The sequence below is a fragment of the Spermophilus citellus genome, assembly GCF_964194105.1.
Source record: "Spermophilus citellus genome assembly, chromosome: 5".
NCBI lineage: Eukaryota > Metazoa > Chordata > Mammalia > Rodentia > Sciuridae > Spermophilus > Spermophilus citellus.
This window is the reverse complement of record NC_138186.1, coordinates 5,042,859-5,067,450: the sequence shown is the minus strand read 5'-3', so window position 1 is coordinate 5,067,450 and position 24,592 is coordinate 5,042,859. Positions and strand designations below refer to the sequence as shown.

Genomic DNA, 24,592 nt, shown 5'->3' with positions numbered 1-24,592 from the left:
CTGTTTTCCTCCCTCTCTGTGAAATGCAGCTGGGTATCCTTGGTGGTTCCGTCCCAGGACCCCGTCAGATACCATGATCCATGATCTCAAATCCCTGGTGCAAAATGCTGAAGCATTTCCATGCAACTTACCAACTCTTGATGTCCAACCATCTCTAAATTATTTATAATACCTACTACAACAGAAAAGCTATTACATTAAATATCTGTTACATTATATTGTTTAGAGAATAATGACAAGAAAAAAGTCTGAGCCAGTTTAGGACAGACACAATTTCTTTTCTTTTCCCAGAACACTTTTGATCCGCAGGCTGAATCTGTGGCTGTGGGCCTTGGGGCCGACTGTGCATATCCCTTGGGCATCCGTTGTCCTGGGACCTTAACCTGAGCTGCCTCTTTGTGGTCTCAGCATTCTGTCGTCATTAGCTTCCTGCGTCACGTTTGGGGCAGAAGCAGGGAGTATTTGAATCGTGACGATAAGGGAATCTCGTCAGGTGGGGACGAATGTCTTTAGAGAGACTCTTCTGGTCCTTTGTCCTCTAGCTTGTCTGGCTGTGGGAAGGAGGCCACTCACCCAGCAGAGCACCCTGCTTTACCTAGCTGTGCCTGTTGTCCCCTCTGCCCAGGTGCCCAGCTGTCACTCTGTGCCCTCCCTGTGGCAGACTGTCAACGCCGTCTCCGAGTTGCCTGCTCACTCGTCCACTCTCTAGGCTAGATCAGCTCAAGATCCCTGGCATCTGTCGCGCGCCTGACACATGGCTGTTCTGGTTGGTGAAAGCCTTTTGAATGAATGAAAATAAGCAAATAATATTAGAACCCCCCCCCCCCCACACACACACACACTCAGTCCCTCGGTCTTCTTTCCACGTGTGACGATACACCAAGAACCCATATGTGGTGTCACAGAGCTGGGTGCTGGGTCATCTGAAAACAGACGTGACAGCTGCTCTGAGGGCTTCCTGCTGGGGCTGGGTGAGGGGAGACAGCCCTGCGGGAATCACTGGGGACTGTTCAGTTACAAACTGAGATCAGGGCTGAGAAGCAAGGGAACATGGGATGCACAAACCTGACCCTGTTCTGGGGGACTGGGAAAGCTTCCTAAAAGAAAGTGCCTTTAAGATGAGATCTTAAGGATGAACCAAAATGAACTACGGCTGGAGGTAAGAGACAGGAAAGTGTTTCAGGCTGAGGTAATGTCTGTGCAAAGGCACTGTGGCAGGAGGAGGCACAGTATGCTGGACCACTGAAGTTTCCAGAAAAGATAGTCCTGGGGAGGCAGGCCAGGCCCAGGCTGCTCATGGCCTGGTGCCCTCTGTGAAGGTGCTGTAGGTTATGGGGGAAGATTTGCACTTTGTAAGGATTATTACTATGCGAAGAACTAGGTCATTATTTTGCAGATGTAAATAAAGAGAAAGAATCCAACCTGTATCCATATTTGACTACATAACTTGTATCTCACAGCAACCAAATAGCAGAAGAGAAGCTTCTAGAAGTGCTCCCGTTCTCCATGAGGAGGAGTATGATCAGTTTCAGTCCTTAATGAACTCATGTGTCTGAGCAGTAATTATCAATAGGTGGTGATTTTTCAAAAGAGAAACAGACCAGATTCTTGGAAGCACATTCCTACCACCATGGGGTACAGTTATCAGAAAGGTCATTCCTGAACCTGACCAAGCTAAAGAACCGGAGTAGCATGTTTTCAGGAAACTGAGGTGAGATAAATGTGCTGCCCACATCAGGAGGTGCACTCAGTAAATCCAGGTCCTGGGAAACTGTGGGACAAACACTCAGATTAGATCAACAATTGTTTAGTATATAAACAAGGAAATAATTATAGAGGGAGAAGCGAGGTGGAGGGGAATGCATCAGTTAAGAGACTCCCAGAACGTGTAGGCCCCTTTGCAATTCCGATTTGGACCCACGGACTGCTCTGCAAAGCATTTATGATACAATTGGGACAACTCAAACCGTGGCCTGGTATTTGGTGACATTAAGGGATTATCACGATTATTCTTAAGTGCGAGGGTGTTATTTTGATCATGTTTAACAACGACGAGTCTGTAGTCTAGAAGTCCATTTGTTCCTGAGCAGGTGGTTGTCGAAGCTGAACGGTGGGTCCCTGGGAGCTCACTTTCTTCCCTTTTCTGCTTTTGTGTGTGGTTGACATTTTTCATTCTAAAGAGTTTGGAAGTTATAGGGAAAAAAATGATCACCATGGGTTTGATCCTCCCCACCCCAGAATCCTCAGTATGATTCCGCTCAACTTTATCAGCTGGTCACATTTTATTGTACTAATATGCTAAAGAGCTTATTTTTAATATCTTAACATATTAGCACATTTTAACAACCACTAGACTGAGTAATTTTTTGATAAACATGTTGATATTGGGAAATTTGAATATCTACAAGAAACTCAGTGAAGACAGTTAGTAGTACCAACAGTCACCCCATCTTGGAGAGAGCTATAGTTAATATTTTGGGGTATCCAATCTCATTAGAAACATATGCATATAAAAATAATTTTATCATAAACTGATGAGCCCCTTGATTCTTTTTTTTTAAAGTTTAATGTGACCATTTCTCAAGGTATTAGTTCTTTTATAAGCAAATTTCAGTGACTACTTAGTATTATTATTTTTTCTTTCTTTCTTTTTTTTGTTAATATTTTGTTTTAGTTGTAGTTGGACACAATACCTTTATTTTTTATTTTTTTATGTGGTGCTGAGGATCAAAGCCAGTGCCTGCTCATGCTAAGCGAGCGCTCTACCGCTGAGCCACAACCCCAGCCCATGACTATTTAGTATTATATCAGACAAATATTTACAGCAAAATTTATTTAATCAATTCCTCCTGTTTAACATTCTTTTTTAAAGTTTACTATATAAACAATGCTGCAGTGAGTAGCCACATACATGGGTGTGTGTGTATATATATATATATATATATTCATATATAGATATCTTTTGTGCCTCCTGATCCTGTATTTCCTCAGAGTAAATACACAGTTAAATTACAGGGCCAATGAGCACGTATTTTTGTAGTAATTTTATAGCCTTTGAAGCGTCGTCCCTGACTCGTATCCCCACGAGCTGGCTCTAAGCGTACTTATTCACTCTGTGCCCCACCAACTCCGAATATCATCTGTAAAAATTTTTAGCCACTTTGTTGATAAAAAATGGCATGAAATAATTTTTATTGTTATTTTTTCTGATTACCATTGAGCCTGAATATTTTCCCCCTATTTTATTTTTTACTAGTCTTGCAGTTCCTAGACATATCTTATACATTTTTCTATTTGTATATGCTATATATTCTCTATCTATTAAAGATGTTCACTTTGGGAGTCATTAGCAATAATAGACCCCATGTGCTTTGAAATTCAGTGAATGGGGCTTTCTGATACATAGATTTATACACACACACACACAGACAAAAAAAAACCATGTATACACATATTATGTCTATATACTAATATATATATATACATATAATGTCTCTGCATATTTACATTATAGATACTAATATATATATATATATATACACACACACACACACACCCCCCACACACACGCACGTTAGTCTGTTTGCTTATGAATTTTCCTTTGTGTTACCATCTTTTCTGTTTCAGCATTACTGTCTTTATCTGCTTTTTCTTCCCTATTGTTGGCTTCTTTTACTTCTGCATGTCATTTGGGTCTATTGCTTAGAACAGGGATTCACATTATCTTTCTAGGAGGGGCCAGTCATCCCAGAAACTGAACAATTCTTGCGACCTCTCTTATGTGTTAACATCTTCTCACGTGGGTTTTCCATACCACTTCAGTGCCTGCCATCTGTAGTCTTTATGAGTACAGCACACGATTTAAAATCCATGGGTTGTTTCAGACCTAAGCACCTGCCTGGCCAATTGTACTTGGTGATGTTAGAGTGCATCGGCTCTCAAAGATCTCAGGGCTTTGGGGCTGGGGTTGTGGCTCAGCGGTAGAGCGCTCGCCTAGCATGGGCAGGACCTGGGTTCGATTCTCAGCACCACATAGAAATAAAGACATTGTGTTGTGTCCATCTACACCTAAAACATAAATAAATAAATAAATAAATAAATAAATAAATAAATAAATAAATAAAAGATGTAAGAGTTTTGTCGAGATGTGGTCTACACATCACCTGGTGGGCTTGATTTCTAACTGGTAGCCACAAAGCATACGTATCACCTGAGCTACACATTTATTTCCTATTTCTTCTCCTCAAGCAGGATTCTGACCACCTAGTGTTGTGTATTGCTTTTTAAGACAAGAAGCAGCTCTGTGGAGATCTCTGAATTAGGCACCTAGGAACGTAAACACTAACCTCGATTTTGTCATTATCTGGTTGGGCAAAGGCTGTACCATTGAGCTACCTCCCTAGCTCCAGATCTGTATTTCTAAAGGCACAAGAAGGCCTCAAAATCAAGCCTGTTAATCTGCATTCTAGAGGAGGGTGGAAATCAGAATGTAAAAGGAACCCTAGGAAGTAAAACGTTATTAAAAGTGAAAACTAAATATATTTTGTGTGTCCTCCTCCTCTCACCTGGCATGGGCTCCGTTTGGCATTTAATTGTTCAGAATATCGGCTTTGTGTCCCCAGTCTATCAGGCACGATTAGAATAGAGCATGACCTCACTCTGCAGGGACACGCCACCTTCTAGTTCAGCATTAGTCTTCACACTTCTGAGGGGGAGGATGCAGTTTTATTTTAGGTTTATTTTGATAACAGATGACCCAACCTGAGTATTTTGAACCTGGTCACGTCATTTTCACAGAAGCCGTTTCTTTTCTCCTGACGTAAGAGGTCACTGAAGTCTGAAATGAAGTCTGCAACGCAATTTGAAGTCGGAAATGCTTTTGATTATGGGAAAGGATGGGATATCAATGACTTTGGGAAACCAGGCCACCATCGAACAGAGTGGTGTGGGGGGTTCTGGGCTTCGTTAGTGGCTCTTGGTTTATGCCACTGTGTATCTAACCACAGGGCTTTCAAAAGCAACTGGACTTGCAGAAATAGCTCATGAAGTCATTTTCTATTTAAATGGTCTGCACTTTTTAGAATAAATACTCTTTAACTAGGACGATATTAATGTATGTCTTTGACAGCGACTGCATTGATAAGGCAGCCTTTGCAAACACTTTTGTCAACCATCCAAGTATGGGCCTCTTATGACAGATTGTTGTGTATCTGAAGGAGCTATTGTGTCAACAATGGGCATCATAATGAGTCTAAAAATCTGACTCAATGGAACAAATGCATTTTAATGGCATGCTTTTTACTTTAAAAGGATGTACCAAAATAGAGAGAGAGTCTGAAAGCAGGGCATTATTGCATAATGAAAGACTAATATATGGGCAGTTCTTGCTAAAGAACTGGGAATGAAAATCGACTTAGTGGGGAGAAAACCTCTCCCATCAGCAAACCACAGATGCAGGGGCAGAGATGCAGGAGCGAGTGGGGCACACAGCTCCTTTCCTGGGTGCTCGAACCTCCTCCAAGCAGCACGTTCTGGCCTCCCTGGGTCACATTTGCTCTGTTTACTAGAAGACCACAGAAACAATTTAGGAATAAACGGTTTCATTTGACATTTAAATATTACCTGTTAAGCTGGGTATGGTGGGCAGGCACATGCTTGTGATCCCAATGGCTTGGGAGGCTGAGGCAGGAGGATCACAGTTCAAGGCCAGCCTCAGCCACTTAACAAGGTCCTAAGCAATTTAGGGAGACCCTGTCTCTAAACAAAATATTTTAGAAAGGGCTGGGGATGTGACTTGGTGGTTAAGCACCCCTGGGTTCAATCCCCAGTACCCCACCCCCCCAAAAAAAGACCTTTTAAGTGTGCTATTGAGGGAGACAAGAGCAAGTTAGAGACGGAGCTAAATCTCTCACTTGTTTAGGAGAGTGCTTGAGGGGTATTGTTTTAGAACCAGGGCCCCAGCTTTTCACATCTAAGGTAAAAGCTACATAATGATAATAATTTCATTGGATATCGACAGCCCTGCACTTCTGGAATTGATTTCGAAGGGCTGTATATTGTTTATATTATTTGTAAGAGAACTAGAAATTTGTGGAATTATAATGTGGTACATTTTCTGCATTTATATTACTCTATTCATCAGGTGCTTCTGTCAAGGCGGCGGAAACCCTGCAACCTTGTATGCAAATACTTCTACCCTGAAAATACTGGGCGTGTGATGTCAACCTTGGGGTTGTTTCTTCTTTCAGTTTTTTTGGTACTGGGGATTGACCCCAAGGGTGCTCTCCACTGAGGCACATCTTGAGCACTCTTATTTTATTTTTATTTATTTATTTTTATATTTTTAGTTGTAGACGGACACAACACCTGGTTTTTTTTTTTTTAATTTAGTTTTTTATGTGGTACTGAGGATCGAACCCAGTGCCTCACACATATTAGGCAAATGCTCTACCACTGAGCCACATCCCCAGCCTCTTTTTTTTTTTAGAGACAGGGTTTTGCTAAGCTGCCCAGAATGGCCTTGAACTTGTGACTCTCCCGAGTAGCTGAAACTTTAGGCACGCACCACTGCACCCTGCTTACGTTTTTTTCTTACTGCCTGTGATGATCCACATGATTTTTTAATGTGAGATTTGCTGGCTAAAAACAGCAACAACTGTTTCACCCCAGGCCTCTTGGGAGGCTGGACCCCTTGGCAGGTGGAATAGAGGGAACTGGAAGGGGACTGGCACGTAAGGTGTGTTATTTTCTGGCAGGGCTTGCTGCTGACCTGAGTGGCCCTGGGTTGTCCCCGCACACTGCTGGCTCTGACTGCCTGCCGCTGTTCGGTGCTCTGTCCCTCAGATGCCTCCTCTTGGAGGCCGGCAGCCTCGCACAGGCAGAGATGCCTTCAGAAGGAATACTGTGTGACCTGCAGTCTCTGTGGGTGCAGGCTGAGAAGAGATGAACAGCCATAAGAGTTGGATGAGCCCTGCCAACTGAGTGGGGAGGTAGGGTTGTGTGATGGTGGCCTCTGGGTCCTGTGGCATGAAGCATCTGGGTGGCTTACGGAGTGACACAGAGCAGGAGCTGGGAGATCTGGAGCACACATTTCCTAGTCTCCCAGGCTGAAGACAATAAGACCCCCCTCGCTCGGGAAGGTGACATGGAACAGCTACTTGGGTGCAAGTGACACGTCCTTAGAGCGCTGCTCTGGGCAGTCACTCAGACCACGTCACATGGACCTTCCGTTGTGTGCCTCCGGCTGCCCGTGAGACAGTGCTGGCCCGGAGCACAGGTGGCTGAGGCTCCATGAGCCAGCAGACTCCGGACGCTGGTCGGTGAAGGAAAGGAGTGAAAGAACTGTCCCCTCTCTGCTGTGAGTTGCTGACCTCCGGGCCCCTCTGTGTCCTGTCCCCACTGAAAGAGCCCTGGAATGGCCACACAACACAAAGAGGACAGTCTTTCAATTGGCTCAAGAGAAAGAGGGGCAGAGGTGACCGAGAGAACAGGGAAAGCCGAGCTTTGGGGCTGAGGTGGACGGAGCGCTGTCTGATGGGGAGGGTGGCCCCTGCCGGGAGGTCACGCTGCTGCCTTGCAGAGGCCCAATAGCAAGTGTCCTCTCCCGGAATCCCAGTCTGGATGGCAGGGAACAGAAAGGGGTCCTTTGTGTTTGGGCAAACTGCGCATTCCAGAGGCCGATTGGGAGGAGGCCGATGCGTGAGTGATGGAGGGGACCTTCTAGGGGGAGGCAGCTTGTGGAAGTCGGAGCAGGGCCGGGTAGAGAGGGAGGTGAGGCAGATGCCAGCGGGGACTGCAGCGTCTGGTGCCCAGTGCAGCTGTGGATACAGTAGGCGCCTCATACCTACTCACTGAATGAATACTTGGTGGCAGTCTTTGGGGCGTTATTTGTCCCATGTGTTTTAGTAACCAAGTATTTTGAAGGAGTCTTAAAACTCTCCTGCACCATCTGAGGGCCTCAGCAGTGAGTGGCAGACGTGTCTCCAGAGTGACGCTCACACCAGCAAGGAGCCTGGGTTCTTGAAAATGTGCCGAGGCCCGTTTTCTACTTTGGGTTTTCCTTCTTAGAGGAGATTTCAAAGTGCCCTTGGAGCGGCTGGCCAGGAGGAACTGCTGCCGGTGACCAAAGGCCAGCCCTGCCCACGTCTAGCTTAGACAAAGATAGAAAAGTGCGTCTGGGCCTCGCCACTCCCTCCCGGGCCAGAACCACTCACTGGCACCAGAAACTTGTTTCTGTATTTTTAAAGTATCGCAGCCTGTAATTCTCTGCACTAAATTTGCCCGTGTTGACATTGGCAGCAGTCTGAAGCACTGCAGAACCACCGTGTGACCCAGGAGGGTGGCTTCAGGGTGGAGGCATCCCAGCGCCGTGCTTCTTCAGGAGACCTGGGCACACCTGCCAAGCACCCGCTGGCTAGCCTTTGCTGAGATAATCTGCTGAACAATCGACATCACTGGCACAGTGTGGAAAAACTGGGGACAGGATACTTGGGAAACATTAACTCACATTGGCAAACACGGGGTGAACCCAGTGCGGGGTCAGGCTCTCTCCTGTGTTTGGGGCTTGGGTGCGAATCAGGTGGCCACTCTTTAGGGACACGCGGAGTGAACTTCACTCTTCTCTGAGGGAAGTCAGAGCATGATAAGCAACAAGTTCATGAGTGACTTATTTTGGGGGTACCTCTGTGCAAGCCCCTCACATTTCCTTTCTCACTAAATGCTCTGAAAATCTCTGGGAGGATTTTTTAGTTGTGGAGACTCAAGTTTTGAGGGTTTGGTTGTCTTGCCAAGGGCCATTTTGACTCTAAACCAGAGAGCCTCTGGCTACTACATCCCAAACGCTCCTATGGATTCTGATGGAATCCACCATGCTCCAGGCCAAGGGGAGAGCTGCGATACAGTGTATTAAATACTCCCAGAGTCTGTCTCTGCACCCATTTCTCACTGATGCCTTGAATGGCGGGCTACATCAGTGACTGGGCCACAGTGTTCTCTCTACGTGTAAAAAAAAATCTTTGTTTTTCCTGAGTCCACGGTCAAAAATCAATTCTCAAAGATAACAAATAAATTAGCCTGCTGTCGAGAGAAAACACTTGTTTTATTCTGGGAAAGAAACCTTGGAACTTAAGTCTAAATTTTATTTAAATTATTAAAAAATGACATAATTTTTTAGCAGTCATTTCTTCTAAATGTATTGTTTTTTTATTTAAGAATTCAGAGATTGATATTATCTCAGGCGGTCGCATTTCTCTGAAGGATGTTCAGGCTTGAATATTGAATAGCTAGCTATCTGTTTGACAAATTGCGTGTTTTGAGTAACTAATAAAATGGCAATATTCACTAGCAAAAAACACTTACCAAGGGTACTACTCATTTCTACTACTCTTGCATGTATCTTTGTCCATTAAAAAATATATATTTTAGGGCTGGGGTTGTGGCTCAGTGGTAGAGCGCTCGCCTAGCGTGTGCGAGGCCCTGGGTTCTATCCTCAGCACCACATATAAATAAATAAATAAAATAAAGGTATTATGTCCAACTACAATTGAAAAATAAATATTTAAAAAAATATTTCATTCTAGTAAGAACAATTTACATGAGATCTACCATCTGAAGAAGTTTTGAAGTGCACGATGCCGTAGCTAGAGGTACAGAGCCATACAAGCAGATCCCTGGAATTCATTCATCTTGCTTAACTGAAGTTTTTATAGCTGCTGCTCAGTAGCTCCCCATTTCTTCCCTCTCTGTTCCCTGGTGACCCCCATTCCACCCCGCATCTCTGAATTTCAACACTGTAGGTGCCTCCGTGAGTGGGATCTGTGGCTTCTGTCTTTGCCTGCCTTAGTTTACTTCCTTCATGGTCTCAAGTTTGTCCATGTTGCTGAATATTGCAGAATCCTTCTTTTTAAAGATATGCACGTATCCACACGGGTCCTCTTTTCTCTGTCCGTTCACCTGTGGGTGACATTTGGGTTGTTTCCACATCTTGGCTGGGGCATGGGAGTGACTCTGGGACTGCTGGTATGTCTTCGCAATCCTGATTTCGGTTCCTTCAGGTGAATCTCCAGGAGTTGGACTGCAGGTCCCGTGGGAGTTGTGTTTACGCTTTGAAGCTCCTCCATGTTGGTGTCCACAGTGGCCACCCCAGCTCACAACCCACCAACAGTGCCCAGGGTTCCACTTCCTCCACAGCCCTACCAACACCTATCTTTCCTTGTCTGATGATCGCCTCCCTAACAAGCATGACGTGATAGCTCCGTTGTGGTTTTTTGATTTGTGTTTTGCATTTCCTGGATGACCAGTGGCATCAAGCAAAAAGCACAGCAGACCAAACATTCAGCAGAGTGCAAAGGCAGTCCCTGGAATTTGAGAAGATATTTGCAAACCACACATCTGATAAGGCATTGCTCACCAAAAGAGTTAAGGAACTCCCACAATTCAATGGCAAAAAACCCAACGACAAACTAAACTGCAAACCCGATTTAAAAATGGGCTAAGGACTTGAACAGACATTTCTTCCAAGATGCACAAATGACCAGCAGGTGTAGGAGAAAATACTCAGCATCTCGATAATTTCTCTAAAATCTCTTTTTTTTTTCTTCTTGTACCAGAAATTGAACCCAAAGGCACTCAACCTCTGAGCCACATCCCCAGCCCTTTTTATTCTAATTTTGAGAAAGGGTCTTGCTAAGTTGCTTAGGGCCTCACTAAGTAGCTGAGGCTGGCTTTGAACTTGTGATCCTCCTGCCTCAGCCTCCTGAGCCCTCTAAAATCTTACTACCTGTCCTTAGGTGCACAGTCACAGAATTGGAAGGCGCTTCCTTCACAATCAAGTTGGGCATGCCTGCCTTTCCCTGGAGGCCATGATGCACATTTAATATCAACTACTCCTTTAAAATACACAGTTTTATGTGCATTTTAAAGTGGCAGCTCTTTTGTACCCAACGACTGCTTCACATGAAGAGAAAAGGAACTGTCTTGCTCATCCACCACTGCAAGATGAAGAGTGTGTGTGTGTGTGTGTGTGAGTGTGTGTGTTTATTGTGCGTGCGTATGTGTGCACGCTCTTGCCACCAGCGTGGATCCCGCACATGCGTGTGAGCTGGTGTGCTCGGGAGTGAGGAATTCCCTGTGGCTGGAGGCTTGGAGTGTGCTGGGAGGATTGCTTCACATGCCTCGTGCACATCTTAGTTTGTCTGGGGACTGCTGCTCAGAACTCTGCCATCTGTAGGGGGTGGGAACCCAGTCTCAGTCCTGAAGAATTCATCTGTTAATTTTCTTTTCTCTCTGACTTGATGACACCGTTGTGGTCGCTTCTCCTCCCTTTCCAATCAATAACATCTCATTTTCCATTATTACACTTTCAGTCGACTGCAGGGGTGGCAAGCTGTCACACTCTCAGTTTGGAAATGGGATGGCTGGGAAATCAAAGTAGCAGGAGTTCCAGACAGGCCGGCCGTCTTCCCGGGGACCCGCTGAGGCGGGAGCTCACCTCTGTCTGCCCACAACCCAGGCCCTGCCGCCAGGTCACAGGTAAGGCCCTGGAGCTCGGGCAGGGGCAGCTCCTGAGCTCCGGGCCTGCTCCTTCCCCCTCTTTAGTGCTGCATCTGGGCTTCACATTTGAGAGAACGTTGGGGGATTTGGGAAGCAGAGTCTTAGTCCTATTTGGATATCAGGAAAGAGATATTTGACCATCAGTAGAAATCACCGAGAATTTTCTCTGCCGCTCTTCTTTGCCTAATTGTGAGAATGACTGGATTGGGGCCACCAGCTGGTCTTTTGGCAAATAGAAGAAATTTCCTGAAGGGGTAATTTCCTCTGAGTCTCTTAGAGGTTTCGATGCTTTGTTTGATCTCTAACAGAAACACTTTTCTGGATGTGGGGTGTGAGTTGGGCCAGTGTTTCTTGCCTTTTACCAGAGCACTTCAGATTTAGGAAAAAACCGAGTGGCCTGTGTTAGAAGGTTGTGTGGGACCTCCCTTGTCGAGACATTTAGATGTTGGGGGAATGTGTCCTGGGGTGCAGGAGTGTGGTTTGAGATTGGCCTGGTGGGATTGTGCAGCCTGGGCCTCTAGTCCCAGCAATCTCCGTGGGGCCACTGTGCTAGGAGCCACAAGCATATATACGATGTATGGCACCTTTGGTTGTAAAGTGACGCCAGCTAGCCACTGAGATGATTATGTTAAAATTTACATTCATATGCAAACTGGACTCCCGCTGTTCACCTTGGCCTGCTACCGGACTCAAGTTACGGGACTTTACGGGACTGCTGGAGAGTTCCCATTGGTTGGGGAAGGATAGTAGGAGGGAATTCCGGAGGAGGTGGGAGGAGACGGGGGGTTCCGGTCGGCGCGCGGTTCCGGTCGGAGACCCTCGTGGGAGGACCGGTTTTTGACTTGCTGGCGCTGAGAGTGTTAGCGGCTTTTTCAAAATAAAGTTTTGTTCCTGCTTGATTGGCTCGTGATTCTGTGCCCAGCCAAGACTGCGGCATTTGGCGGCCCGTACGGGGAACGCCTGAAGCTTAGAGGTGAGTAAATTGCTCGCCCCTGAGGGAAGGCGACAGGATGGATGACCTTCTCAGAAAACAATGTGTTCTTGTTTTGATTTATTTTGTTTTCATTTCGAGCTCCCTAGCCCTAGAATTTTCTCAGGCGAACTGGAAAAAATGGTTGACTCAAGGTTTGAAGTTATTCAGCCCTGAGAAAGAGAAAATTGATACAACCATTGTCTGCTCCGTCTTTGTTTCATTCTGCTTCGGCTTTGTTTTATCCTACCTTATTGGGTTAGGTTATAGTAGATTAGAATCCAATAAAAAACAAACCGAAAAACTGTTAAGTAAATTGTTAGAGGTCCAGACTATGGTAGAAAAAACGCTAGGTCAAGCAAAAGAGAAGGTCTCTCAAGCTAGTCAGACAGAGGAGAATTTAAAGAAAGCAAGCTTAGAGGACAAGCAGCCATCAGGTGGAGAATTACAACAGGAGGTTGCTACCAACTCCGTTCTATCACCAGAGGGCGTAACTCAGCCAACAGCTCCATCTACCGCTGAGCGGCCCTCAACTACCGTAGTTGATGGACGGAATTCTGAGGCAGGACCCCAAAGATTAGCATGCCCTGTACTTGAGCAGGCAGGAGGGCAACGAATTCACCGTGCTTTAGATTTCAAAACAATAAAGCAATTAAAGGAGGCTGTAACGACCTATGGGCCGCAAGCTCCCTTCACAATAAGCATGGTTGAATCTGTTACCAACTTGGACATGACACCAGCAGATTGGGCTAACATGTGTCGATCTGTGCTAAACGGAGGACAATATTTGTTATGGAAGGTTGCCAATGAGGAATTTTGCATGGAGACAGCTAGGCGAAATGCAGAAGCTGGGTACCCTCAAAGAAATATGGACATGCTTTTGGGGAAGGGACCTTATGAGGGTCAAAGACAACAAATTGAATATGACCCTGGTGTGTACGCACAAATTGCTGTAGATGCAGTTAGGGCATGGAAAACTTTACAGGGGCATAGAGACTTACAAGGTCAATTATCTAAGGTAATACAAGGAACTAATGAACCTTATGCTGAATTTGTAGATAGACTTATTCAGTCAGCCTCTAGGATATTTGGAAATACAGAACAGGTAATGCCATTTATAAAACAACTGGCTTATGACCAAGCAAATCGTTGCTGCAGAGAGGTCATTAGACCATGGAGACATGAGGATTTAAACACATATATTAAATTATGTAGAGACATTAATGAACAGGGGCAAATCTTAGCAGCAGTACAACAGGCTTTAGATGCCAGGCCAAGAACATGCTATAATTGTAATCAAACAGGACATTTTAAAAGGAGTTGCCCCATAAGAGGAGGGTTTAACAAAGCTGGATATCAAAGGAATAGAATACCAGGTATTTGCCCACGATGCCGTAGAGGGAAACATTGGGCTAATGAATGCCGTTCTCAAACCACCATAGAGGGTATTCCGTTATCAAAAAACGGACAAGGACCAAGTGTTTACCCACGATATCGTGGAGAAAGGTATCAAGCTCCATTGCCAAAAAACGGACTAGAGGGCCCAATGCCCCGGGGCCCCAAACCACAAATATATGGGGCAATGGAGGAACCCAACAGCCCCATCAAGGTAGTGCCCAGGACGCATTATCCATTAAATCCCTCATCAGACAAACTAGAGGGAGCGCAGGGCTGGACATCTGCGCCTCTGCCAGAGCAGTACTAACCCCAGAGATGGGAATTCAAATCATTCCCACAGGAGTAAAAGGACCTCTTCCCCAGGGAACAGTAGGCTTATTATTGGGACGCAGTTCTTCTACACTAAAAGGACTTATGATAAGTCCTGGGGTAATTGATCCCGATTATGAAGGTGAAATAAAAATTATAGCTAGTTCTCCAAGAGGTATATCAGTAATTTCACCAGGAGATAGAATAGCACAGTTATTAATAATACCCAGCCTGCATGATAAATTTTCCAGTTGTAATGTAGAAAGAGGTTCCAAGGGATTAGGCTCCACAGGTGTAGATTGGGCTATGCTGTCTTTAAATTTAGATTCTCGCCCAATGCTAAAATTAAAAATTCAAGGACATGACTTTAATGGGCTGCTGGACACAGGAGCTGACCTCAGCATCATATCTCGTCAAGAATGGCCAAAACATTGGCCATTACAACAAGCCACTCAAACGCTTCGAGGCCTAGGAGTGGCAACAAATCCCCATAGAAGTGCTATGGTATTAGATTGGAGGGATCCTGAAGGATGTGAAGGAACTATACAGCCCTATGTATTGGATCATCTTCCTGTAAATTTATGGGGACGAGATGTCCTAGATCAATTAGGATTGACATTAACAAATAACATCAATCCTAACGCGCCCACTACTAGGGCTAAACAAGGCTTTAGGAAAGAAAAAAGATTAAGAGAACAAGAACAAGGTATGACAGCACCTATTCAAATAGATCAAGAAATAAATAGACATGAATTGGGTTTTCAGAAAGGGCCACTGAGACAATCAAAATTACTTGGAAATCAGAAAGACCAGTGTGGGTTCCTCAGTGGCCCTTGACTAAAGAAAAGATACAAGTAGCCCATGACTTGGTCAGACAACAGTTAGCGGAAGGACATATACAACCTTCCGTATCCCCCTATAATACTCCCATTTTTGTCATTAAAAAGAAATCTGGTAAATGGAGATTATTACAAGATTTAAGAGCCATTAATAATGAGATGGTTATTATGGGACCTGCTCAATCAGGGATTCCTCAATTGTCTGCTTTACCAAAAACCTGGCATGTTTTAGTTATAGATATTAAAGATTGTTTCTTTTCAATTCCAATTCATCCCGAGGATAGTCCACATTTTGCATTTACTATCCCTGCACTGAATCATGAAGGTCCTGATCAGAGATATGAATGGAAAGTACTCCCTCAAGGGATGGCTAACAGCCCAACTATGTGTCAAATTTATGTTAATAAAGCAATCCAGCCACTTAGAAACCAAAATCCTGAACTACAAATATTTCACTATATGGATGATGTGTTACTGGCACATAAAGATAAAAACACATTACTAGAATGTTATGCCACACTTACAAATTTATTGAAAAATTATAATCTAGAGATAGCAATAGATAAAGTACAATTAAATCTTCCAATTAATTATTTAGGAGTTCTATTATCCTCAACCATGGTCCGTCCACCAAAAATTCAAATACGAGTAGATCAACTCAAATCACTTAATGACTTTCAAAAGTTATTGGGAGACATAAATTGGATAAGGCCTTATCTAGGCATACCAACAGGAGAGTTAGGACCTTTATTTGATATTCTAAAAGGTCCATCAGATCCAAATTCACCCCGCATGTTAACGCCTGAAGCAAGAAAAGTATTAAAAATCATTGAAACATATATGGAAAATATGCATTTGGATAGAATTGATATAAGTTTGCCTTTATTATTTATTGTACTACCAACAAAAAATATTCCTACAGGAGTATTTTGGCAAGAAGGTCCATTATTGTGGATACATTTATCTTATTCCCCTAACACTATTCTTACTAGATATCCTGAGGCTGTAGGACAATTAATACTCAAAGGAATAAAAGCAGCTAAGGGAGTGTTTGGGATTTCTCCCAATAAAATTATTACTCCATATACTATGGATCAAATTGATGAGTTAGCTAATGAGTTAAATACTTGGGCAATAATCCTGTGTAAAACTAGTGTTTCATTTGATAATCACTTACCATCTAATCCTTTGTTGTCTTTTTGGTCTAAGCATCCTGTAGTTTTTCCAAAAATGACAAGAAAAACCCCTATCATAAATGCTCCAAATATATTCACTGATGGGTCAAACAATGGTACAGCAGCAGTAGTTACTCCTGATCAAACTTTTACATTTTTAGTACCCAAACAATCAGCTCAAAAGGTAGAGCTTAATGCAGTATTACAAGCTTTTATGATGTTTAAAGATTCTGTATTTAATTTATTTTCTGATAGTCAGTATGTAGTTAATGCTATTAATTCCCTTGAAGATGCTGGTAGGATTTCCCCTTCCTCTACTGTTTTCTCTTTGTTTTCCGCTATACAAAGTCTAATCTGGGACCGAAAAGATCCATTCTTCATAGGTCATATCAGGGCACATACAGGATTGCCTGGAGCCCTTAGTATGGGCAATGAACTAGCAGATAAATCTACACATGACATACATATTTTCTCCACAATAGAAGAAGCTATAAATTTTCATAAAAGGTTCCATGTCAATGCTAATACTTTACAAAAGCGTTTTAAAATAACTAAAGAACAGGCCAAACATATAATAAAACAATGTCAAAATTGTGTGACATTTTTACCACAAGTTAATCTTGGAGTCAATCCTAGAGGACTAATACCTAACCATATTTGGCAGATGGACGTCACACACTTGCCAGAATTTGGAAAATTAAAATATTTACATGTTACAGTTGATACCTCTTCCGGATTTTTGATGGGCTCCCTTCATGCCGGAGAAAAAACTAAAGATGTTATAGCTCATTGCTTACAAAATTTTGCCACTGTGGGCGTTCCAAAACAGTTAAAAACGGACAACGGTCCTGGTTATACTTCCTCCTCTTTTAAACAATTTTGCTCATCATTTGGTATTACTCACATAACAGGAATTCCATACAATCCACAAGGACAAGGCATAGTTGAAAGAGCTCATCAAACTATTAAAATGTACTTATTAAAACAAAAGGAGGGAATTGGAAAGGGGTATATATCCCCCAAAGATAAACTTAAAATAACCCTTTTTACTCTAAACTTTTTAAATTTAGATTCATCGGGACTTAGTGCTGCGGAAAGACATTTGTACCCCAAAAATGTACATAAGCCTAAGGTACTTTGGAAAGATATTCTAACAGGACAATGGAAAGGCCCGGATCCAGTGATAGTCTGGAATCGGGGCGCTGTCTGTGTTTTCCCACAGGATGAACAGCAACCGATTTGGATTCCAGAGAGATTAACTAAAACAATTTCTACAGAAAAAGAAGATGATTTGACTCAAATCCATAACAGCTGACATCCAGAGCTCCAGCTTGGCTATTCTTACATCTGCGACAGTGATTAACCAAGGTTTTTTTTTTTCAGTATCTATTTTATTATTGCATTTTTCCACATCATAAAGTTCTATTTTATTTTTGAGCTCATACAAACCTAGGTTAATGTTTTTCTGATCAGTTTTATTTTTTGACTGTGTTTTATTTTTTATTTATTTATTTATTTATTTATTTATTTATTTATTTTTTTTTTTTTTTGACTGTGGAGTTTTTAAACATTGCAATGGAGATTTCACCTAAGTATAGTTACAAGGCCTTTATTTACTATTGTCTTATGTGTTGTATGTTGTGTGCACACTTCTGTTTTGTGTTGTATGTCTGTATGTGTGTATGTCCATATTTCTTATATGAGGAGCGCTCATGAAAAAATGGATCCGAATTTTTTCTTTATTCACGTGATTTATATGGTTTAATTTAAATTAGGTGAACAGCTGTTTATGATTGTTGTTAAAGATGGTTAACAGATCTGTTTGTTTACTAATTTAAATTTGGTAAACGGCTGTTAAGGATTGTTTTTAAAGGAGTTTAACAGATCTGTTTGTTTACTTTCACCTTTTCTTTTTATTATATTTAATAATTCTGTTCAGGATAATGTCTCTTTACCATCATTGCCAGAATTTCCATCTCCATCCCAATTCCAGTGAAGACTGAGATAAAACCAAACTACAGCTTCTATGATAGCTATCACAGTAAACTGTATAAACTGATGCATCAATGAATATAACTCAACAAGTAATGCTATCAAGGACTTGATTTACTTTGGGAGGATATGGACATATTGATAGACTCCTCCAATTTGAACTGCTTGCAGAACTTGCCTGGACTATATATCAGTTGCATACATTGTGAAATATCATCTGGTGCACCGAATTGTGGTACTGCTGGCATATTTTTGCTGATGGTGTCACCAGTGATGCAATTTCCTTGCCAGCTCACCCCATGTTTATTGTGGTAATACTGGCATATCTTTGCTGATGGTGTCACCAGTGACGCAATTTTTCCAAAGGAGCCGTCAATTGGCTTGGTGTCGTGGCATTTCTGTATCCTCCTCCCTTCTACTAGTGATGGTCTAAATTTGGGGGCCAACAGAGGTGAGGCAAAGAACCTCACCCCCCCACTGGCACCAAGGCTAAATTTGGGGGCCAACAGAGGTGAGGCAAGAACCTCACCCCCCCACTGGTGCATAGGCCTATCCACAAGCATGGCTGAATGCTGGACCGGTAGTCAGCGACGGGTTGCTCTGATTACAGTGGATTCAACCTAAGACAGGAAGCTGACGCCTAAAGGTCAGTTCTCCCATGACGGGTAAGAACCATATGTTAAATTGGACAACCTACCAGGCACGGTCCCTAGCCACATTGCTTGTTGCTTAATTAAACAGAAGGGGGCAAATGCTAGGAGCCACAAGCATATATACGATGTATGGCACCTTTGGTTGTAAAGTGACGCCAGCTAGCCACTGAGATGATTATGTTAAAATTTACATTCATATGCAAACTGGACTCCCGCTGTTCACCTTGGCCTGCTACCGGACTCAAGTTACGGGACTTTACGGGACTGCTGGAGAGTTCCCATTGGTTGGGGAAGGATAGTAGGAGGGAATTCCGGAGGAGGTGGGAGGAGACGGGGGGTTCCGGTCGGCGCGCGGTTCCGGTCGGAGACCCTCGTGGGAGGACCGGTTTTTGACTTGCTGGCGCTGAGAGTGTTAGCGGCTTTTTCAAAATAAAGTTTTGTTCCTGCTTGATTGGCTCGTGATTCTGTGCCCAGCCAAGACTGCGGCACCACTGTTCCCAACCGCGGGGTCTCTGGGGGGTCGTCAGAGCTGGGTCTGGGTACGTGGGACTTCCTCTCTCCTTTCCCGCAGGTGTCTGTCTTGGGCCAGTGTGAGCCATGGTGGCTCAGGCTGGGAACAAAGTGGGGAACAGTGGAAGCTCAACACTTGGGACACTCAACAGATGGCTTTTCAGGGAGGTGTGTCCCTGAACTTTGAGTTAAAATGCACACGGGGGCTTATCTCCTCTGGCAAGGTGCAGTATGATACCTTTTTTTAATGACAAAGGAAAACCCTCAGGTGGAGGTTTGGCCTCAAGGAGCAGATGGAACTGATTTCAGGGGTAGGAACTGAGCTAGTCTAGTGGACACCCATTTCTTCCTTCTGTCTCTTCCTCCTCTGCTTTCCCCTGCTCCCACCTCCTTCAAGGTCATCCTGTCAACCTTATGCTTTCCTAATATTTGTGTGTGTATATGTACATCTTTGTGTGTGTGCTGGGGACTGAACCCGGGGCCTTGTGCATGGGAGGCAAGCCTCTCCCGGCTGAGCCACACCCCCAGCCTGTATGTTCCTCTTAATATAAATGTAGCCTGTGCACTGTATTGGTTTCCTATGTCTGCTGTAACAAAGTGCCACAACAGAGAGGCACTCCCTCCCAGTCTGAGCATTCCTTGGCTTGTGGCCTTAGTGCTCCAGTCTTCAGGACCAGCATCTTTAGATCTCTGCTTCTCGGTCCCATTGCCTTCTGCAATGTAGCTTATCTTCTCTGGAGCTGGTGTTGAATTGACTGCCCCTGTACTGGTGGTGGGAGGTGGGGTTACAAGAGGTGATTAAGCCGTTAAGTTTTCACCTGCTTGGTTATTGCAAGTGGGTTGTTATAAAGTGGGGCTGCCCCTGTTGTTTGTCCCTTTCTTCTGATTCCCCCCATGTTAGGAAGCAGCTCGGACCCTCTTAGATGTGGCTGCCCTGTCTTGGACTCCCGAGCCTCCAGAAACGTGAACCAAAGTAAATCTCTTTTCTTGATAAGTTACGTAGTCTTAGGCATCCTGTTAATAGTGACAAAAACCAGACCAGTGGGGCCTGGTGGCCTCCCCCTGCAGAGCCTGCTGCTGTGGAGGCTGAGGCAGGAGAGACACTCGAGCCCCGGAGCTTGAGGCCAGCCTGGGCAACAGCGAAACCCCATGTTATGGATTGGATGTGACGTGTCCCCTAAAGGCTCATGTATGCGATCATGCAGGAAGGTTCAGAGAGGAAATGACTGGGTTGTGAGAGCCTTAACCAATCAGTGAATTAATCACCTGATGGGATGGAGTGGCAGCTGAAGGCAGGTGGGGTGCGGCTGGAGGGGCGGGGCACAGGGGGCATGGCTTTGGGGTATATATTTGTATCTGGCAGGTGGTATTCTGTCTCTGCTTCCTGATCATCCTGTGAGCAGCTCCCCCTGCCCCACTCTTCCCCCCAGAGCCCCAGGGGATGGAGCCAGTCCTCTATGGACTGAGACCTCTGAAACCGTGAGCCTCCAAATCAACTTTTCCCCTCTGCAGTTGTTCCGAGTAGGTCTTATAGTCTTGGCGGTGAGAAAGCTAAAACACCCTGTCCCAAAATGAAGCCCGACTAAGGCGCGTTGTTGTCTCTCTTCCAGTGACACTCGTGACCCGGTGTGTCGCTCAGTGGTAGAACACCTGCCTAACAATCGGAGACACTGGTGAGTGTATTTAGGGAACACCTGGTGTCCCAGGACAGTCTCCCACCTAAAGGGCCTATTTCAGTGGCACTTGCAGAGACCCCTTTTCTGGGTAAGGTGACATTTACGGTTGGTTTCCAGGGATCAAGGTCTGCTGTCTTTGGGGCTATTATTCAGCCTCTGATAGTACTGGTCATGCAACTTGTCTTTTAAGAAATCCCACCATATATTTTAGAGACCTCCCCGCCCTCTGGCTGGTTAGCGTAGACCTTTCTCACTTGATGTCATTGCCATAGTTTTTCCAGGACAGGCATTCCAGATTTTGTTTTTATGCTCCTAAGCTGATGAGTAGTGTTTCAATTTTTTTTTCACCATGACCAACGTGCAGCGATGGTGGACAGAGGGCCTAAGAGGACAATCTGCCCTGCCTCTCTGGGGAAGGGGATGGGTCCACCATGTCCTCCTAGGCTAGCCCAGGGCTTTTCCATTGCATGACCTAAACCACTCTACTTTCCCTGCGGATCGTCCTGACAGCTGCTGTGGAAACAGTCTGCAACGCCAGCTGTTGGGCCTTGGTGTTGACCGCGTCTCCCAGGGCTCAGGTGCCTCCCATGGGCCTAACCCTAGTACCCAGCTCCGGGGTTCCTGTGGGTGTTGGTGAGTTAGTACCTAGAGACCCCTCAGAATAGGCTGGTGGGCAGGTCTGGGGTTCATCCCCTGGCTATGCTGACTCCCGGGTCTGGGGAAACAAAAGAAACTATTGAAATAATTAACAAAACTAAAAGTTGGTTCTTCGAAAAAATAAATAAGATCGACAGACCTTTAGCCATGCTAACGAAGAGAAGAAGAGAGAGAACTCAAATTACTAACATACGGGATGAAAAAGGCAATATCACAACAGATGCTACAGAAATACAGAAGACAATTAGAAATTATTTTGAAAACCTATATTCCAATAAAATAGAAGATAGTGAAGACATCGATAAATTTCTTAAGTCATATGATTTGCCCAGACTGAGTCAGGAGGATACACACAATTTGAACAGACCAATATCAATGGATGAAATTGAAGAAGCCATCAAAAGACTACCAACCAAGAAAAGCCCAGGACCGGATGGGTATACAGCGGAGTTTTACAAAACCTTTAAAGAAGAATTAATACCAATACTTTTCAAGTTATTTCAGGAAATAGAAAAAGAAGGAGCTCTGCCAAATTCATTCTATGAGGCCAACATCACCCTGATTCCGAAACCAGACAAAGACACCTCAAAGAAAGAAAACTACAGACCAATATCTCTGATGAACCTAGATGCAAAAATCCTCAATAAAATTCTGGCAAATCGGATACAAAGGCACATCAAAAAAATTGTGCACCATGATCAAGTAGGATTCATCCCTGGGATGCAAGGATGGTTCAATATACGGAAATCAATAAATGTTATTCACCACATCAATAGACTTAAAGATAAGAACCATATGATCATCTCGATAGACACAGAAAAAGCATTTGACAAAGTACAGCATCCCTTTATGTTCAAAACATTAGAAAAACTAGGGATAACAGGAACGTACCTCGACATTGTAAAAGCTATCTATGCTAAGCCTCAGGCTACCATCATTCTGAATGGACAAAAATTGAAGGCATTCCCTCTAAAATCTGGAACAAGACAGGGATGCCCCCTATCACCACTTCTATTCAATATAGTTCTCAAAACACTGGCCAGAGCAATTAGATGAAAGAAATTAAAGGCATAAAAATAGGAAAAGAAGAACTTAAATTATCACTATTTGCGGATGACATGATTCTATACCTAGAAGACCCAAAAGGGTCTACAAAAAAACTACTAGAACTAATAAATGAATTCAGCAAAGTGGCAGGATATAAAATCAACACGCATAAATCAAAGGCATTTCTGTATATCAGCGACAAAACTTCTGAAACGGAAATGAGGAAAAACACTCCATTCACAATATCCTCAAAAAAAATAAAATACTTGGGAATCAACCTAACAAAAGAGGTGAAAGACCTATACAATGAAAACTACAGAACCCTAAAGAGAGAAATAGAAGAGGATCTTAGAAGATGGAAAAATATACCTTGTTCATGGATAGGCAGAACTAACATCATCAAAATGGCGATATTACCAAAAGTTCTCTATAGGTTTAATGCAATGACAATCAAAATCCCAATGGCATTTCTTGTAGAAATAGATAAAGCAATCATGAAATTCATATGGAAAAATAAAAGACCCAAAATAGCAAAAACAATTCTAAGCAGGAAGTGTGAATCAGGTGGTATAGCGATACCAGATTTCAAATTATATTACAGAGCAATAGTAATAAAAACAGCATGGTACTGGTACCAGAACAGGCGGGTGGACCAATGGTACAGAATAGAGGACACAGAGACCAATCCACAAAGCTACAACTATCTTAGGGGATATTTTAATACCACACATTTGAATGTTCTCAGGAAACCCAAGGTAACGTTTCTGAATCATCTCTCTTTTACTAGTTCACGTTTCTCTAAACTCCCTGTCGATTTGACTCCTGACACAGGTGATCTAAGCAGTGCTCTGGCACACCAACATGGCTGCACAAGGTCTGGCTCACGGCTTTTGTCTTCACCTGGTTTCGGTGACAAAGTCCTACGTGCTTTAAAAACATTTTTTTTAATCATCTAAAATTAGGGAGACACTGAGGTTTGCAGTTGCGTAACATCCAGAGCTGAAAATATAAAAAGTGAAGCTACAAGGGCAGCCCTTGGAATAGGCCAGTGGACGGAGGCCTTTCTTTTTGAGATGAGTGGAGATGTCACTGGGGAGGGCAGTGGATTTCTCTGGGAGGCCGGGAGGCGGTCACTTGGTCCCAGAACCGACTGAAAGGTCTCTCCTTGGCCTCCTCAGACCCAGAGGGAAGCTCAGGCTTGGCTGGTGTCGGCCCTGTTTGCTGTTCCCATCCTTTTTCCTGCGTTTGATGTAGAGCTGGTGAGGGCAGATCAATAATTCATATCATGGTGTCAGCCTCCTCAGAAACCAGCGGGTCTCCTCCAGGTCTGGATCCAGAATCTTTCTGGATTAAGCCCCGAATCATTATGAATATAAAACTCGGGTGGAGCTCCTGCCTGGGGTGTGTGCACTGCTAGATTCTGAAGCAGAATGATTTGTGGGTCTCTTTACTGGTTCCTCTTTTGGGGTCTAATGCAGATTGCATGGAGGAAATGGGAAGTTCTAGGTCTTTTTTTTTTTAAACAACCATGACTAGGTGTCTCTTTTGGGTCTGATAAAATTCAGTAGACAAAATAAGTAGTGTCTGGAGCGTCAGTTTTCTAATCTGTAAAATTAGGATGTACACAGACGATTCCGGCTTTGAATTCTCTTCTTTGAGAACTCGTGTGTAATGTATAATATTTATGGGACTAAATTTAACCCGCCTTCTTGCCTCTTTTTGGTTTATCAGTCACAGAGTTGTTTTTTTTTTTTTTTTTATCAGCCTACACTCTGCCAATCCAAACCTTGTAATAGCCACAGTGCGGCAAGATCTG

At 43.8% G+C, this 24,592-nt stretch overlaps 1 protein-coding gene across 16 annotated transcripts in view; it reads left to right on the top strand.

The window, feature by feature from the left end:
* LOC308649264 (uncharacterized protein) overlaps positions 1–24,592 on the top strand; it is a 305,971-nt gene that overhangs the window by 26,570 nt on the left and 254,809 nt on the right. For 2 of the 16 annotated variants that reach the window (XR_014022067.1, XR_014022068.1), the window contains exon 1: positions 7,051–7,357. The exons of the other annotated variants lie outside the window; for them this stretch is intronic. The gene's annotated coding sequence lies outside the window, so the exon portion shown is untranslated. Of the gene's footprint in view, positions 1–7,050; positions 7,358–24,592 lie in introns of those variants that run through there. 16 annotated transcript variants of the gene reach the window in all.